The sequence below is a fragment of the Hemitrygon akajei genome, chromosome 25 (assembly GCF_048418815.1).
Source record: "Hemitrygon akajei chromosome 25, sHemAka1.3, whole genome shotgun sequence".
NCBI classification, from domain to species: Eukaryota; Metazoa; Chordata; class Chondrichthyes; order Myliobatiformes; family Dasyatidae; genus Hemitrygon; species Hemitrygon akajei.
In genome coordinates this window covers 16,419,551-16,438,469 of record NC_133148.1, presented here as the reverse complement: position 1 = coordinate 16,438,469, position 18,919 = coordinate 16,419,551, and positions in this window count along the sequence as shown.

Here is an 18,919-nt window from a genome sequence, read left to right as displayed (position 1 = left end):
ATTGTGTCAACTGTTCAATTACACACAGATCACTGTAAGTAATGAATTCACAAATTCTATTTCTCATTTGGAGATTTCTAAATGAGACTGTTTACCACAATAACTTTTTATCATATACAGATCTTGATTTCCACTAATTTCTTTAAGAAGCAGTTTCTGACTTGTGGGGAAAACTGCTTTTGACTGACTTATCAATGAAATTTGATTTTTAAACACCAAACAAAAGGTTCCATTTCATAATGCACAAGAAATAAAAAGTATAAATTGCATATCATCCAGGAGGGTTGTATTACAACATAATACTGTTCTATAGCCATATAGAGTGAACATACTTCCATACACTGGTGATGTGAAAGGTGTTATATGTGCCATAAAATTGTAGACTTGGTATTATTACAGAGCTGCATTAAATCTTTGCTGAATAATTACCAAAATTACTTTGGAAGTTTAAAGTCTGCTGTTTCATGTTTAGTTAGGAGCTCATTGTAGTTTTATATCTCCCAGGATTTCGGTATATTCCCTGTATTTGCATTGGCCTTCCTGGTTTCTGTAAGAAAGTCTTGTGATACACATGTAGGATCTCTCAACTGGCACAAGACTTGCCTGTGTAAGAACTTGCTGTCGCTGAAGGTATAAAATGTCCCTCTTCACTATAGCCTAAGCGTACTGTGATACTAGATGTCATTTGGCCCATTGGCTCCATTCTAGCTCCTAGTAAAGCAATCCCAGCAGTCCCTGTTCTCCGATTTGCAATCTACACATTGAACAACCAGTTCTTTTGCAGACAGTTTTTCCAAATTATATTTAAAGGTGATTTAGTTGACATATAAAGAATATCCGGGAGATATTGATAATAACTGGGTGTACTCCAGTTTCATGCTTTTTAGTTCAGTCCTGGATGTGATGAATGGTAAAACTGTGCAAATTAATTTTTACTATATTTACTGTCCCATGCTTGGAGCAGATGAACAGCTGAGGTATTGGTGCTTCAGAAATGCCATTGTGCGTTTAGATTTTTTTGGGTAATTCATACATTTGAATGTGTTCAGTGTGAACAAGCTGGTGTCTTTAAAAAGTCGGATAATTAAGTGAATCTCCATAGCTGGATCAAGTGAGTGATCTCTCCACAATATGAACTCATTGGTGGGCATAGATGGGACAGACAAATGAATCCCCACAGTCAGAAAAAACTGAATGGTCTCTCCCTTGTGTGCAGGTTACAGAGGATTGTCTTGACATTCAATCATATTTCAGATGACACTGACATAGTTGATTATCAGTGTGTATGTGCTGGTTGACTGAATGTTTTCCACAACTGAAACAAGTGAACACCCTCGACCCAGTGTGAAATCATTGGCAATTGAACAGATTGATTCTATCATCTGCAGCCCTTAGTTGCCTCCACCTACTATCCCCCCCCCACCTCTCACTATTTCTATTAAATCCTCTTACCTATGCCTATCACCCCCTCCTCACGTGGATCCACCTATCACTTGCTCCACCCCTTCCATTCACCTTTTTTATGTTGTCTATCAAAAGATCTCAATCAATATAAATTATTGACTTCCTCGCATGGTGCCTGCCGTACTGAGATTCCCAAGCAGTTTGTTTATTGCTTCGTATGCCAGAATCACAGACAAACAGCTGCAGGACTTCAGCAGGAAAACAATTGATGTTACAGACTGACACCCTTCGTCAGTGAGAATGGCTCCAGGGGATGTGGTGAGGTGTGGAAATTCAACGAGAACTCCAGCCTCCGGAATATTTACAACCTCATCAGGTGCACAGAGCTGCATCTCCTCAGAGAACATCTTAAAGAACTGGAGCAGCAGCTCAATAAACCTATCCTCTTCCAGGAAACTAATCGGGTAATAGATAGGAGTAACAGGGAGATAGTCACACCTGAGTTGCAGGAAGCAGGTACCTATCAATGGAGAGAAGGGAAATGGGTCTCCAATGCAGAGTATCCTTGTGGCCGGTTCTCTCAATAATGCGTACAGTATAGCACTTTGGAGACCGTTGGGGGGTCAGCTTACCGAGGAGGAGCCACAGTAACTGGGAAGGGGAGGGGGAAGAGAGAAGAAGAGGGCTGCAGTAGTGATGAGGGATTCCTTGGTTAGAAAAGACGACAGGAGATTCTGTGGGCGTGAGAGAGACACGCGGGTGCCAGGGACAAGGACGTCTCGGATAGGGTCCATGGCATTTTAGAGGGGGAGTCTTAGCAGATAGAAGTATTGATACATATTGGCACAAATGAGGAAGTAGGAAAAGGGGTGGGACACTGGAAAGTGAATTTAGGGAGTTAGGTGGAAAAACCCCCCTTCAAATTGCCCCGTGAATAGACCAGGGTTAAATCGGGGTTTGCTGGTGGCGTGGCTTTAAGGGCCGGAATGGCCTACACCGCGCTGTATTTTTAAATAGAACAACAAAATTTTCAATAGAGAAGCAATTACAAGAATGGCGAGGCGGTGCAGGGCAGTTAAACGTAATCTGTTGCTCCACCTAAAATATCGGCCTAGCATATGAAACTTGAATGTATGAATATATTACGCTTAAAATGGTGGGTATCGCTACCCAGAGTGCTCTGCGGCGTAAACGGAACCCTATTGAACTAAAGTGGACCACGTGTGCAGACTCAGCTCCGGGAAGCAGAGCGGATTTCGGATCAGAGCCAGACGGTGAGTCGGTGTAGTTCTCCTTTCCTGCTACTGCTTCTAATTCTGCGCTGCACAAAAAAAACATCGCTCTACACCGCGGCCATGGTGAGTATGCGGTAGGTATGCATGCACTGAATAGAACCATTGCTGTGCCGAAGAGAATTGTGGGTTCGCAGGCCGCCATCTCTTAGGGACTTAGCCAAATATTCAGTAAACTGCAAATGGAGCAGTAACGACTGAACTTAATCTGTAAAGTAGTTTTCAACCAAATTCAAGTTGCCAGTTTTGAAATGTATTATGATTATTTATAGCGTGACTAGATTGCTAAACAGATTGGCGGCGTCTATCGATTGGTAATGTGTAAGGTCAAAAGGGTTTCTGAGCTATAAGTTTCTGTGTTCCGGCATCTGTAGCCTCTAGTCTCTGTTCTCTCAGGAATCTCACAAGCTTGCTTTGAGGGTATTGATGCTAAGTGTCTAATTTATTTTAAAGATTGAAATATTTTCTGACAATTCTGCAATGATGATTGCGTCCCTTATTTACTCATTATTATTCGCAATAGCTGTAAAGTCCCTCTTGTCCACAAACACGAGAAAATCTGCAGATGCTGGAAATCCAAAGCAACATATAGAAAATGCTGGAGGAACTCAGCAGGCCAAGCAACATCTATGGAAAATTAATGAGTCGACGCTTTGGGTCGAGACCCTTCATCGGGACTGGAAAAAGAGAGGTCAGATGAAGTTGATGGCGAGAGGGGAGGAAGAAGTACAAGGTGGTAGGTGATTGGTGAAACTGGGGGAGGGGGTGGAGTATAGAGTTGGAAGTAGGTGATAGGTGAAACCAGGAAATGGAAAAGCTCTTTACTGCATCCCCCCCCCCCCACCGTTTCACCTATTGCCTACCATCTTATATTAATTCTTCCCTCCCCCCACCTTCTTACTGACTTATCTTTTACCCCCCCCCCCAGTCCTGATGAAGGGTCTCAACCCAAAGCATCAGCTGTTCACTCTTTTCCATAGATGCTGTTGCCCTACTAAATCCCTCTTGCTGATTGGTTAGGGTATGTATGTGATAGATTCACAGAATTATAGAGCACAGAAAATGTGGCCAATCTTTTTACCATGTACAGTAATTACTTTTTCCTTCATTGGGAACACAGTACCTTCCTACTTCATGCATACAAAATGCTGGTGGAACTTAGCTGGTCAGACAACATCAATACATAAACAGTCAACGTTTTGCTTGAGACCCTTCTTCAGGACAAATAAGCATCTATGCTCTGCTTATTTATGTGTCTGTGTATATGCATCCAAACTGACTCCATAACCTCCTCTTCCAGAAATCAGCCATTCTTGGGGGTGGGGTGGGGGGCAAGCCTCAGGTTCCCTCTAAAACTCTCTCCATACACCTTAAATTTATTCCTGTTGTTTTTGATACCCCTATTGTGGTAAAAAAAAATCACGACCTTCTCTATCTATGCCTCATAATAAGTTGGGTAGAAAGCTGAAAAGCAGGACTTTCAGTGTAGTAATCTTCAGATTTCTGCCCATGCCATGCACCAGTGAGGATAATCATAGGATGATTTGGCAATGAATGAGTGGCTGAGGAACTGGTGCAGGGGGCAGGGCATCAGATTTTGCGATCATTGGGATCTCTTCTGTGGAAGGTACGACCTGTACAAAAGGGATGGATTACACCTGAACCTAAGGGGGACCAATTTCCTTGCGGGGCAGGTTTGCTGGAGCTGTTGGGGAGGGTTTGACAGGGGATGGGAAACAGTGATGGGACTGAGGATGGGGCAGTTGGCATACAAGCAAATGTGTGTCAGGAAGGACAGCAGACGATGGGGCAAAATTGCAGTCAGTGGGATGAGTTGCAGTGTAAAAGGTGATAAATACTGGAGAAGGTGTTATATTTGAATGCACGCGGTATACAGAATATCGTGGTAAAAGTTTTTGATGGACCTTTCCTGTCCATTCCTCCCATAACCTTGTTTACTTGTATCTGTTCATTCTCCTTTTACTTGAGAGAACTCAAGCTTGGCTATCCAGTCTCTCTCCACAACTAAATTAATTCAATCCAGTCGACATTCTGATGAATTTTCTCTGCACTCTTCAGTGCAATCTTCCTATAGTCACAGAGTCATAGAACACTACAGCACAGAAACAGGCCCTTTGGCCTATCTAGTCCATGCCAAACTATTAATCTGTCTAGTCTCATCAGTCCCAGACCATAGCCCTCCATACCTGTCTCATCCATGTATCGATCCAAAGTTCTGTTCCATGTTGAAATCCCACGTCTACCACTTGTGCTGGCAGCTTGTTCCACAAGCACCACCCTCTGAGTGAAGATTCCCCCTCAGGTTCCCCTTAAGCATTTCACATTTCACCCTTAACCTATGACCTCTAATTCTAGCCTCACCGAGCCTCAGTGGAAGAAGCCTACTTGCATTTACCCATTTACAGTTTCTATACGCCTCAATTTTGCATACCTCCATTAAATCTCACCTCTTGGCATTCATTTCAAAAGGATCGGAGCTGCACACAACACTCCACGTGTGCTCAGCCAGTGTTTGGTAAATTGGCAACATAATGTGATATAACCCTTGTATTCTGTGGCCTGAGGGGTGAATACAAAATCCCAAATACCACCTTCATCGTTCCAACTCTGTGTTGCTGCTTTCTTAGAGTTAGGGGGTTAAGGCATTAGGCTGCTACACCTCTTTGTTCAGCAACATTATTCAGTGCTGTACTGTGTATATCCTAACCCTATTTAATTTCCACCCTTGGGGAAATCGCGTTTCTCTCCTTGGTAGAGATCGTAAAAAGCACCAAATTTCTTGGTGTTCACCTGATGGAGAATCTTACCTGGTCCCTCAACACCAGCTCCAGAGCAAAGAAAGCCCAGCAGCATCTCTACTTTTTGCAAAGGCTGAGAAAAGTCCATCTCCCACCCCCCATCCTCATCACATTCTACAGGGTTTGTATTGAGAGCATCCTGAGCAGCTGCATCACTGCCTGGTTCAGAAATTGCACCATCTCGGATCGCAAGACCCTGCAGCAGATAGTGAGGTCAGTTGAGATGATCATCGGGGTCTCTCTTCTTGCCATCATGGACATTTGCAGTACACGCTGTATCCGCAAAGGAAACAGCATTATGAAGGACCCCATGCAACCCTCATACAATCTCTTCTCCCTCCTGCCATCTGGGAAAAGGCTCCGAAGCATTCGGGCTGTCACGACCAGACTATATAACAGTTTCTTCCCCCAAGCTATCAGACTCCTCAATACCCGAAGCCTGGACTGACACTTTGCCCTACTGTCCTGTTTATTATTTATTGTAATGCCTGCACTGTTTTTGTGCACTTTATGCAGTCCAGTGTAGGTCTGTAGTCTAGTGTAGCTTTATCTGTTTTCTTTTACGTAGTTCAGTCTAGTTTTTTGTACTGTGTCATGTAACCCCATGGTCCTGAAAAATGTTGTCTCATTTTTACTATGCACTGTACCAGCAGTTATGGTCAAAATGACAATAAAAGTTGACTTGACTTGTATAAGGATTGGACATCCATGGTGAAAATGAAGCGGTCGGGACCGGGGAACTGGAAGTTATTGAAGAAGTGGAGGGCATGGGATGTATCCCAGATGTAGGTAGGGAGGGACTGAACTATGGGTGACAAAATGGAGTCGAGGTAGGCAGATACAAGTTCGATGGGACAAGATCAGGCTGAAACTATTGGCCTACCAGGACAGTCAGGCTTATGGGAGGAGGTAAAAGCAAGCAGTGTGGGGTGTGGGAATTATGAATTTTGGCTGAGGATGGAAGGTCTCCAGAGTTGGTAAGGGCAGTGATGGTACAGGAGACAATGGTTTGATGTTTGAGACCAATGATGAGATCCTACTATGTGAATTCAGGATGTCACATGCCAAGCTCAAGAACAGAAGTTCCAGGGTTGTAATCTCAGTATTGATACCCATGCCACATGCTATAGTAAGGGTCTTTTTTAATGTAAGGAGTAGGTAAGGCTGAACAGTGTGGATCACTACGGGGAATTGTGACTACGTAAGTGAGATTTGTTTGCACGAGTGCCAGAACAGGCAGCTCAATATTCCAGGGCTCCGTTTCAGACCTGATTGAGTGGGAGGGATTAAAGAGGAAGGGTGGCATTACGCATTTGTGGAAAAGATCATGGTACTGCTCATACAGGACAGATGGGGTCTCATGTAGTGAGGCTAGGGTGGAATTGAGGAATAAGAAAGGGCTGCCCAAGTTAATGGGATTATATTATATACCACCCAACAGTGAGATTTAGAGAAGCAAGTTTGTAAAAAGATATTGCAGGCAGTTACAAGAAAAGTAAGTTTGTGGTAGTAGGTGATTTTAACTTTTCATATTGACTGTGGCTTTGATACTATAAAAGGGCTGTGTGTAACAGTGGTTACTTTCTAAAGTATGATGCTGCATCTCATCAGAGAAAGAGGCAGGGTTAGATGACAAGTGTGGGTAGCATCTAGTGATCTTAATTCCATTAGTTTCCGGAATGGGTCTGGTTCTTGTCTGTCAAGCAGTAGTTGGTCCTTGCCACTCTTGTTGAGAGGGAGTGTCCCTTTCCAGCCAAATATTAGTTACCCAAGGCTGGAACTAATCCTGAACTATGCAGCACCTTGCCTTAGCTGGCTTGACTCGGTCATTAGAACAAAAAGCTGTTCAATGCACAGCAATCACACATGAAGAAATATCTGCGATCAACCTGCAGCAGCTGCTGAGACTTGTTCGCAGGCACCAAAGTTCAGCTGCAAGCTATGACTGCTCTCTCTGATCTGTACCATGGTGGGCCTGGCACTGGACACTGGCACCATCCAGCCCCCTTGGGACAATATTGCCTTCTGACAATAGTTCAAAAATTGGCTCACTCTCCATTGTTTGAGTCTCCTTAGCAAACAGTGACACCCATGAAATGCAGTGCAGCCTTTTGATTAGAGTGAACTTGAGCATGACCTATCTAACATAGCAGTGCTGCCCTTCCTCAAGATGCTTTGGGTACTAGGCTGCCTGTAACAGGCATATCAAATACTACAGTACTGTCTTCATAACTAGTTTGCTAAGCATTTCACAGCCAGTGAAATTCTGGACAAATGGAGAATTCCAAGATTTTATAAATGAAGAGAAAAGGTTGCCCAGAAGGCGGTGGGTCACCTTGTATATCAGTAGTTGGTTTAGGGCTTTCTGGTGACTGCTGGGAGTTATCTTGAAACTTGCAACCCTTCCAGTTTCAGCTTCCCATGTTAAAACCTGATCTGGCATGCCTATTGGACAGTAACCTGGTACACCAGAGATTCCCAGCCTTTTTCATGCCATGGACCCCTATCATTAACAGAGGGGCCTGTGGACCCCAGGTTGGGCACACCTGAGGTACACTGATTCTGAGATCATTTGATTTGGTGCATACGTGCTGTTGTAAACTCTTGTTCAACTTCACGGGTATATTTTACATGTACATGGCCTGTAGGTGCAGAGAGCACTTACGGTATCAGAACAGGAAAAAAACCCTGATTCTTTGACCAATGTTTCTCCTGCATTGCTTTTGCATTTAGAACCATAGAACATTACAGCACAGAAACAGGCCTTTTGGCCCTGCCGAACCATTTTCCTGCCTAGTCCCACTGACCTGCATCTGGCCCATATCCCTCCACACACCTCTCATCCACGTACCTGTCCAAGTTTTTCTTAAATGTTAAAAGTGAGCCCGCATTTACCACTTCATCTGGCAGCTCATTCCACACACCCACCACTCTCTGTGTGAAGAAGCCCCCACCAATGTTCCCTTTAAACATCCCCCTTCACCCCGAACTCATGTCCTCTGGTTTTTTTCTCCCCTGCAATTTCAACATTAGTCTCCTTCAAGGTCCGAGGGGATACCCTGTCAGGTCCTGGGAATTTATCTACTCTGATTTGCCTCAAGACAGCAGGAACCTCCTCCTTTTCAATCTGTATAGGTTCCATGACCTCACTACTTGTTTGCATTATTTCCATTGAATCCATGCCAGTTTCCTGAGTGAAAACAGATGCAAAAAAGCCATTTAAGATCTCCCGCATTTCTTTTGGTTCCATACATAGCCGACCACTCTGATCTTCAAGAGGACCAATTTTATCCCTTGCTATCCTTTTGCTATTAATATACCTGTAGAAACTCTTTGGATTATCCTTTACCGTGACTGCCAAAGCTACCTCATGTCTTTTAGCCCTCCTGATTTCTTCAAGTATTTTTTTTGCACTTTTAAGACTTCTCAAGCACCTTATTTGCTTCCTGTTTCCTATACATGTCATAAATCTCTCTCTTCTTTATCAGAGTTCCAATATCCCTTGAGAACCAAGGTTCCTTGTTCTTATTCACTTTGCCTTTAATCCTGATAGGAACATACAAACTTTGCACACTCAAAATTTCGCCTTTGAAGGCCTCCCACATACTAATCACATCCTTGCCAGAGAACAATCTGTCCCAATCCACGCGTTTTAGATCCTTTCTCATTTCTTCAAATTTGGCCTTTTTCCGGTTTAGAACCTCAATCCGAGGACCAGATCTATCTTTATCCATGATCAGGTTGAAACTAATGGTGTTATGATCACTGGAACCAAAGTGTACCCCTACACACACTTCCGTCACCTGCCCTAACTCGATTCCATATAGGAGATCTAATATTGCATCCTCTCTAGTTGGTACCTCTATATATTGATTTAGAAAACTGTCCTGAACACATTTTACAAACTCTAACCCGTCTAGACCTTTAACAGTATGGGAGTCCCAATCAATATGTGGAAAATTAGAATTCCCTACAATCACAACCTTGTGTTTCCTGCAGTTGTCTGCTATCTTTCTGCAGATTTGCTCCTCCAATTCTCGCTGACTATTGGGTGGTCTATAATACAACCCCATTAATGTGGTCATACCTTTCCTGTTTCTCAGCTCCACCCATATGGCCTCCGTAGACAAGCCCTCTAATCTATCCTGCCTGAGCAGTGCTGTAACATTTTCCCTGACTAGCAATGCTACCCGTCCCCACTCTTCATTCTACTGCCTCTATCACGTCTGAAAGATCGGAACCCTGGAACATAAAGCTGCCAGTCCTGCCCCTCCTGTAGTTAAGTTTCACTAACGGCTATAATGTCGTAATTCCACGTGTCAATTCACGCCCTCAGCTCGTCAGCCTTCCCCCACAATACTCATTGCATTGAAATAGATACACCTCAGAAGATTATTACCACCACACACAACCCTTCTATTTGTGACTTTGCATGAACTTTTAACGTCATTTATTTTCACCCCCGCTCCACTATCTTCTCTGGCACTCTGGTTCCCATCCCCCTGCAAATCTAGTTTGAGCAGGGATTATCCCATTGTAAGGGATACGTCATACCATCTGATTAGATAGTTTTGCACATAATCCTGCTCACTCACTCATGAATGCCTGGGTCTGGTTTATTTGCATACTTCCTGGTAATGATTACCTGGCAGTTCATTAGTACTTATTCAGTGCTAATACAATGCTCAATCCATTACCGATCACTGTCTCTTGTGAATATTCTATATTCAATTTGTGCTTTAAACATGACTATTGACACGCAAATTAAGGATGACGAATACTCTGGATTGGTTAATTTGAAAATATGAGCCTTTTGCGATGGGAATGCAAATTTCCTAGGGGATAATTACCACGCCAATACTATCCAGTGATAGATCAGTCTTGCCAGTAAAACAGTTCATCCCCTGCATAATGAGGTCTAGTACATATTCAAAGGAAGGCAGATTTGAGTAACTATTGAGATTGCTTGACAAGCCTAGGACAGCACTTCAAGTCTGCAAGCACTTTAATGTCAACAGGATTGCAAGGCAGTGGACGTTGTCTACATGGACATTAGCACAGCCTTTGACAAGGTCTCACAAGGGAGTCTTATCAAAATGTTTCGCTCATATGGCATTCAAAAACATGTAGGGAACTGAATTCCACATTGATTTCATAGATAAAGCCAGAGAGTGGTAGTAGATGGTTGCCTCTGACTGGAGGCCTGTGCTTAGTGATGTGTTGCAGGGATCGATGCTGGGTCCAATTTTGTTTATCATCTGGATGATAGTGTGGGGGGTAAACTAGATCAGTGGATGACACCAAGACTGTGGGCATAGTGGACAGTGAGGAAGGCTAACAAAGCTTTCAGCAGGATCTGGACCAGCTCAAAAAGTGGCCTGAAAAATGGCAAACAAGAAAATCTGGAGATGTTGGAAATCCAGGCAACATGCATAATAAAATGCTGGAGGAACTCAGTATGCCAGGAGGAATCTTAGAAAAAAGTAAACAGTCGATGTTTTCGGCCATGACCCTTCACTAGGACCCAGATTTGAAGTTTTCTAAATTGAGTGTATAGATCGGGTAAATACTGAGTTTGGGAAGGCTAGAACTAGTGGTCATAGGTTAAGGGTGAAAGATGAAAGGACAAACATTTTCACTAGCACACTGGTGAGAGTGTAGAACAACCTGCCAAATCAGGTGGAGGATGCAGGTTCAATTTCAACATATAAGAATTTGGATCATGGATGGGAGGCGCATAAACGCCTATGGTCCAGTTGCGGATCAGTGGGGCTAGGCAGAATAACAGTTCAGCAAGGACTAGATGGACCGAAGGCACTGTTTCTAATCTGTAGTTCTCCAACAAGTGCTCCAAACTCTGGATAGCTGACCTTCGACTCACCAGCATTCCCACTTGCACTCTGAATACATGCTTCATTGACTCTTCATTTTCCCTCATCCCCATCCCCAAACTAACCTGACCCCCTAACTCCCTGCACCATCCCTACAAACCTAAAGAAAAAAAAAAATTAGTCTGAGGCACAACATCAACAACGGACAGACATCGCAGCTTGGCACCATCTTACCCGAACACCCGCTCCTTCACTTGCCTCTTCATTTACTGCTGTAACTCTACCTCATCCCTGTCCCTAAACCTTAACCTGACCCTGATCTCCCTGCACTCTTCCCAAAACCATCGCTACAAACCAAAAACAAAACAACTAGGTCTGAGCCACCACATCAAAGGACATCACAACTGATAGCAACTCCAATCACAGAAGCTACAGAACCTCAGCCTCTGCAACGAGATCCTCTATTTCCTAATTGGAAGACCACAATCTGTGCAGATTGGAAATAACATCACCACATTGCTGACAATCAACATGGGTGTGTGTTTAGCCCACTGCTCTACTCTCTTCACACCCATGACTGTAGCTAGGCATAGCTCAAGTGCCATCTATAAATTTGCTGATGATAGTCTTTGTTGGCAGAATTTCAGATGGTGGTGAAAGGGCATACAGCAGCAAGATATACCAGCCAGGTGAGTGGTGACATAGCAACAACCTTACAAGTTAGAAGGTGGGTGTAACGTGTTACGAACCCCGTAACTGGGTCACTTACCAGCAAAGATAGAGAGGTCCGTTGAAGTCTGATGGTACTATTTTTAACAGTATTTATTAGTAAAAATACACAAAAATAATATCAATGCAAATATACAGATAATATACGTCGTCAATACTAAATCTAAAAGTGCGGGTATAATAATAATCAATAAGAAATAGCTCCATCGTTGTCTAGGGGATAATGTATTGTCCGATGGAAATATAAAGTTCACTCAGTTCATGCAGGCTGCAGCCTTTGGGGACCGCTGGGTTTGCAATGGTTGGAGAGAGAGAGAGTTTTGGAGAAGAACTTGCCGGCTTTTCCTTTTATGATTTCGATCCATCGGAGTCTCGTTGGTGTGCCGTTCACTTGTGGCCTCTCCTTTAGCTAAAGCCGTTCTTCCGTGGTGAGCCCGCCAATCCCAGGCAAGGGAAGGACGTACATGAGCCCCCCACTGGCTGTCGCTATTAAACACTGTCATGGGATTTCTAGCGTTTCTCCTGGTGCGTCTAAAGGGGTTGTTCCTCCAGACCTTCTTTTATCCTTACTGTCAATCAGGTTGGGATGATACAATCCCTCAACCAGCCCACTCTGGTCATCCCCTGAGGGGCTTCAATGAATAGTACAGTACTCAATACACAATTCCGTCTCCAAGAGACAATAGCCGTTATCGGGGGTTTTTGTTTCGCTGAGGCCAGGACACATTCCAAGCCTTGTGTATTCTGGACGTCTCTCTCTCATTTCCTGGGTCCCAGACCCGAATGAATAGCGATCTTGCGATTCTCAAAAAGGAGGGGGCGACTTTGTACCCTTCGGCCCCTCAGAGTTGCGGCACATTCGTAACACATGGATGTAAGGATGGAGAAGCCAATGATTGGGTACAAATGCAGAAAGAGCAAAGAATTAAGTTGTACCACATAGGCAAAATTCAAAAGGGCAATGAATGCAGGACTGAAGATGCTATATTTAAATATGTGTAGCATTCAGAATAAGGTGGATGAGCTCATGGCACAATAGAGATTGATTGTTATGACACTGGGGGCGTCACAGAGTTGGGAGCTTAACATCAAAGCATATACTTTGTATCAAGAGGACAGGCGGGGAAGCATAGGCAGTGGTGTGGCTCTGTTGGTAAGAGATGGAATTACATCTTTACGAAAAGGTGACATACTGTCAGAGAATGTTGAATCTTTGTGGGTGGATTTAAGAAATTGCAAGAGTAAAAAACCAGTATGGGAATCATATATAGGCCTCCAGATAGCAGCCAAAGTGTGGGGTTGAGATTGCAACGGGAGCTGCAAAAGGCATGTAATAAGGGTAATGACACAATTGCAATTGGGGACTTCAATATGCAAGGAGATTGGGAAAATCAGGTTGGTGTCGGATCGTAAGAGAGGGAGTTTGTCAAATGCATACAAGATGGCTTTTTAGTGCAGCTTGTGTTTGAGCCTAGTCATGGAAAGGTCATCTGAGATAGGGTGTTGTGCATCTGTATTGTAACGGAATAAAGGGAATTACAGAGGCATGAGAGAGGTGGATTGGAGGAGGATACTGGCAGGGATGACGGCAGAGCAGAGATGGCTGAAGTTTCTGGGAATAGTTCACAAGGCGCAAGATAGATATGTCGAACAGAGGAAGAAGTTCTCAAGTGTCAGGGGTAGGCAAGAGTGGCTGACAAAGAAATTTAATGACTGCATAAAAGTCAAGGAAACAGCTTTCAAGGCAGCAAAAGTGAGTGAGAAGTTGGATGATTGGGAAACTTTTAAAATCCAACAGAACGGAACTAAAAAACCTGTAAGAAGGGAAAAGATGAAATATGACGGCAAACTAACCGATAATGTAAAGCAGGATACAAAAAGTTTTTTCGTTATATAAAGATTAAAAGGGGGATGAGAGTTGATATTGGACCACTGGAAAATGATGCTGGTGCGGTAGTAATGGGGGACAAAGAAATGGGTACTTTGCACCTGTCTTCACTGTGGAAGACACTAGCAGTGTGCTAGAGTATCAGGGAGCAGGAGTGAGCGTCATTGCTATTCCAAAGGAAAAGTGCTAGGCAAATTCAAAGATCTGAAGGTGGATGTCACCTCAGCCAGATGGATTACGTACCAGAGTCCTGAGAGAGGTTGCTGAAGAGATAACGGATGCATTGGTCATGATGTTTCAAGAATCACTTGAATCTGGCATGGTCCTAGAGGACTGGAAAATTGCAAATGTCACTCCTCTCTTTTTAAAAAAAAAAAGGCAAAAGAAAAGAAATTATATACCACAAACAAGAGAAAATCTACAGATGCTAGAAATCCAAGAAACACACACAAAATGCTGGAGGAACTCAGCAGGCCAGGCAGCAACTATGGAAAAAAGTACAGTCGACGTTTTGGGCTGAAGCGCTTTGGCAGGACTGGAGAAAAAGTGCTGAGGAGTAGATTTGAAAGGTGGGGGAGGGAAGGGAGAAACACCAGGCAACAGGTGAAACTTGGAGGGGGAGGGATGAAGCAAAGAACTAGGAAGTTGATTGGTGAAAGAGACCGAGGCCATGGAAGAAAGGAAAAGGAGAGGGGGGAGCGCCAGAGGGAGGCGATGGGCAGGGAAGGAGATGACATGAGAGAGGGAGAAGAGGATGGGAAATGGTGAAGGAGGAGAGGCATTACTAAAAGTTTGAGAAATTGATGTTCATGCCATCAGATTGGAGGGTACCCAAAAGGAATACAAGATGTTCTTCCTACAACCCAAATGTGGCCTTATCTCAACAGTGGAGGAGGCCATGGATGGACATATCAAAATGAGAATTAAAATGGGTGACCACTGGGAGATCCTGCTTGTTCTGGTGGATGGAGCATAGATGCTCGGCGAAGCAGTCTCCCAATCTACGCCGGGTCTCACCGATATACAAGAGGCCACACTGGGAGCACTGAACACAGTGTATGACCACAGCGTCACAGGTGAAATGTCGCCTCACCTGGAAGGACTGTTTGGAGCCCTGAATGGTAGTGAGGGTGTAGGGGCAGGTGTAGCACTTGTTATAGGTCAGTTAGCCTAACCTCAGTAGTTGGGGAAGTACTGGAGTCTATTATTAAGGATGAGGTTTTGAGGTACTTGGAGACATAATAATGTAAGTCAAAGTCAGCATGGTTTCTGTAAAGGGAAATCTTGCCTGACAAATCTGTTAAGAGTTCAAAGGAAAGGCAGTGGATGTCATTTACTTAGATTTTCAGAAGGCGTTTGATAAGGTGCCACACATGAGGGTGCTTAACAAGATAAAATCCTATCACATTACAGATAGATACTGGCATGGATTGGGGAATAGCTGGCAGACAGCAGGCAGAGAGTTGGAATAAAAGGGGCCTTTCCTGGTTGGCTGCCGGTGACTACTGGTGTTCCTCAGTGGTCAGTATTGGGACTACTGCTTTTCACATTGTTTGTCAATGACTTAGATAATGGAATTGATGGCTTTGTGGCAAAGTTTGAGGATGATACAAGGATAGGTGAAGGGTGAGGAAGCAATGTGATTGTAGCAGGACTTTGACAAATTCGAAAAATGGGCAAAACAGCAGCAGATGGAATACAGTGTTGGGAAGTGTATGATAATGCATTTTGGTAAAAGGAACAGAGTCCACACAGTAGTGTGGACTATTATCTACATGGCGACAAGGTTCAAACATCAGAGGTGCAGAGGGACTTCAGAGTCCTTGGGCAGAACTCCAGAAGGTTAATTTACAGGTTGAGCCTGTGGTAAAGAAGGCGAATACAATGCTTGCATATATTTCAAGGGGAATAGAATATAAAAGCAAGGAGATAATGCTGAGCCTTTATAAGACGCTAACCAGGCTTCACTTAAGAGTATTGTCAAAAGTTTTAGGCACCATATCTCAGAAAGGATATGCAGTCATTGGGTACAGTCCAGAGGAAGTTCACGAGGATGATTCCGAGAATAAAATGATTAATAGATGAGCAGCAAGCTTTGGGCTTGTACTCATTGGAATTTAGAAGAATGTGGGGGGATCTCATTGAAACCATATGGTCAGGCCCAGGGGCTTTATCTGCCATAAAGTACTTTATAACCACTAATACCTTGTCTTTGGTAATTTATACGTGGTCCAAGACATAACAAATCACTCCCCTCAGTTCCTCTGATTCATTAATCTTCTTCTCATTAGAAAATATTAACTATCTCACCTATTTGCAAAAGCAGACGACCACAGTGGTCTTTAAAGGGAACTATTCTCTCCCTAGCCATCCTGATTGACTGCACATCCTCTTTGGGTCCTCCCTAAGAAGGCAAAGATCTTATAAAAGGAGCAGATGCTGTTTAGTGGAAAGATTCCTGGAGTGAGAAACTATTCAGGCGGATGAGATCAGCATCAGTTTTCTGAACAGTCTATGACCATCATCTTTTATTTATTTATTGTAACTTAGTCATTTTAATGTCTTGCACTGAAAGGAAGACATTAAAAAGGAAAGTATAGAGAGTGGAATATGTAGGACTTTTGGGCGCAGAAGATTCTATGATGCCAGTCTTTGGCACCAAGAAGGGAGCAAAGCAAGTGTTGGAAATGAGTTGTGCAGAATGCACGCCTTTATTGGCTGGAACATTGAGTATAAAAGTCAAGAAATCTTTGCCACTTTATCAAACATCAGGGTGCATTTAGACTATTGTGTGCAGTTCTGGTTGCTGCCTTATAGAGAGGAGATGGAGGCTTTGGAAGGGGTGCCTGGATTAGAGTATTAACTATAAGAAGAGGCTTGTTATCTATCTAATATCATCCAGGTTATTCCCATGTACCAGAGCTGGGTCAGTAGCTTTTTTATTTCCTGTGTTCACCTCCTTACAAATGTTGTGACTACCAGCCTCTACCAATGCTCAGTTTTATTATGGTCTCTCAATGTTTCTTTTTCACCTTTCCTTCCCCAAAGTGGAATCTCCACATTAAGTTTATCAAGACCTTATATAATATTAAAGGCTGTGACCAGGTCACCCTCTACATGCTCATGAGTGTTTAAGTGACCCATGGATATAAAGGCACCCTCTCCCATCACCTACCTAGCAGATAGCTTCTGTTCCATATTTGGATAAACCCAGATGTCAGGAGCGGGCTCCTGGAGTTCAGGCAGGCAGGCAGAGTGGAGCGGAGCATATGTCCCGGGTAGGGCCGCTTCCCAGGCGGAAACACCGGAGGCCTGGGCACAACGCGGACCCCTAGGCGGGTGCGGGGCACAATCCCAGGGTTCGGGTGGAAGAGGAGGACAGGGTAGAACCCCTGCCGAGTAGAGGCAGACCGGCCGGGCCTGCCCGACGGAGGCAAGGGGTAGGAACGGGCATAGGTCCAGGGTGACCAACACAACAGTCATGATAACGGGAAAATCGGGAAAGGCTGGCAGACAGCGCGACCGCGCGAACAACACAAACGAGCGGAGAAGTGGTACCAGCGCATGGGAAGAGAGGTGGGGGAGCGAACCAACCTGGCAGTACTGGTACGGGGCAGAGAAGCATGATGAGGAGTAGATCTGAGCCTGGGCAGGATAACAGAATGCAGAGAAGAGTTCAGAGCCAGCGGAGAAACAGGAAACAGAACAAAACGACCACCTGTCTGGTCCCAGTCCCAAGGCCCCTTATAAACACCTGCAGCTCAATGAGTTACAGGTGTGCCTCCTTGAGCCAGGAGGGTCCTAACTAGATCACGGGTGACGGGAGGGACAACTGCAGGACCCGGAGTCCGGAGCCCCCGGACCGGATTGAGACCTGGAACGCGGATTCCAGACCGGACCAGACCCTGACACCAGAGTTGATGAAAATCTCACACTTCTGTCACAACTCAAACAGTAATTTATTAGTGAATTGGTATTACCTGATGCAATAAATCTTTGACTGCTGCTAGTAAGTTATCAAGTGCGCAGGACATCCTGAGACAGTTTTGTAAATTATTGGACATTTAGTAATTGTAGAAATTAGATTACATCATTCTGCTTCTAATCATGAACCTTTCAGTGTCCATTTGCAATATCATTGATCTCTGTCCTACCTCCACTTACTCATTGTGCATCCCCACCCGTTCATCTGCATGTATCAACAACTGATTCAAATATGTTTATGTTTTAGTTGCCTGTTAACATAGAACAGCTCAGGAACAGGCCCTTCAAACAGTGATGTCTGCAGCAAACACATTGCTGAATTAAACTAAATCTCTTTTGCTTGTGTCTTCTCCAAATACTTCCATTCCCCGCATATTTATGTGTCTGCCTAGCAGTCTCATCTACATACAATTATCATATCGGTTTCCATTACTACACCTGCATATCTGCTTGTTTTCCCCTCTCCCCTTAGATATTCTATACGTCCTCCTTGTCGTTGACATTTCTATCTTTGTTAAGGGATTCTGACTCTTAACCCTATCTAAGCCTCTAATGACATTATAAACGTTTATGGAGTCTCGCCTCAGCGCAACACTCCAGAGAAAGCATCCCAAGTTTGTCCAACCTCTCCTTTATCGCTCATATTCACTAATGCAGGCAGCATTTTTGTAAACTTGTTCTGGACCCTTTCTAAAATCTTCACATCGTTCCTGTAAAGTCATTCTGAATTTCACACATGCAGAGTATACAAAGCTTTATATCTGCAACATGGTTTCCTTATTCTTATAATCAGGGCCCCAATCAATGAAGGCAAGCATGCTATACACCTTATTTCCCCGCACTCTCCACTCGTATGACAACTTTCAGAGACTTCTGGACTTGGACCACCAAATCCCTCTGGATATCAATGCTGTTAAGGGCCCTGCAGCCTAAATAACACACTCTTATCAATACACTCTGTCTTCTATGCAC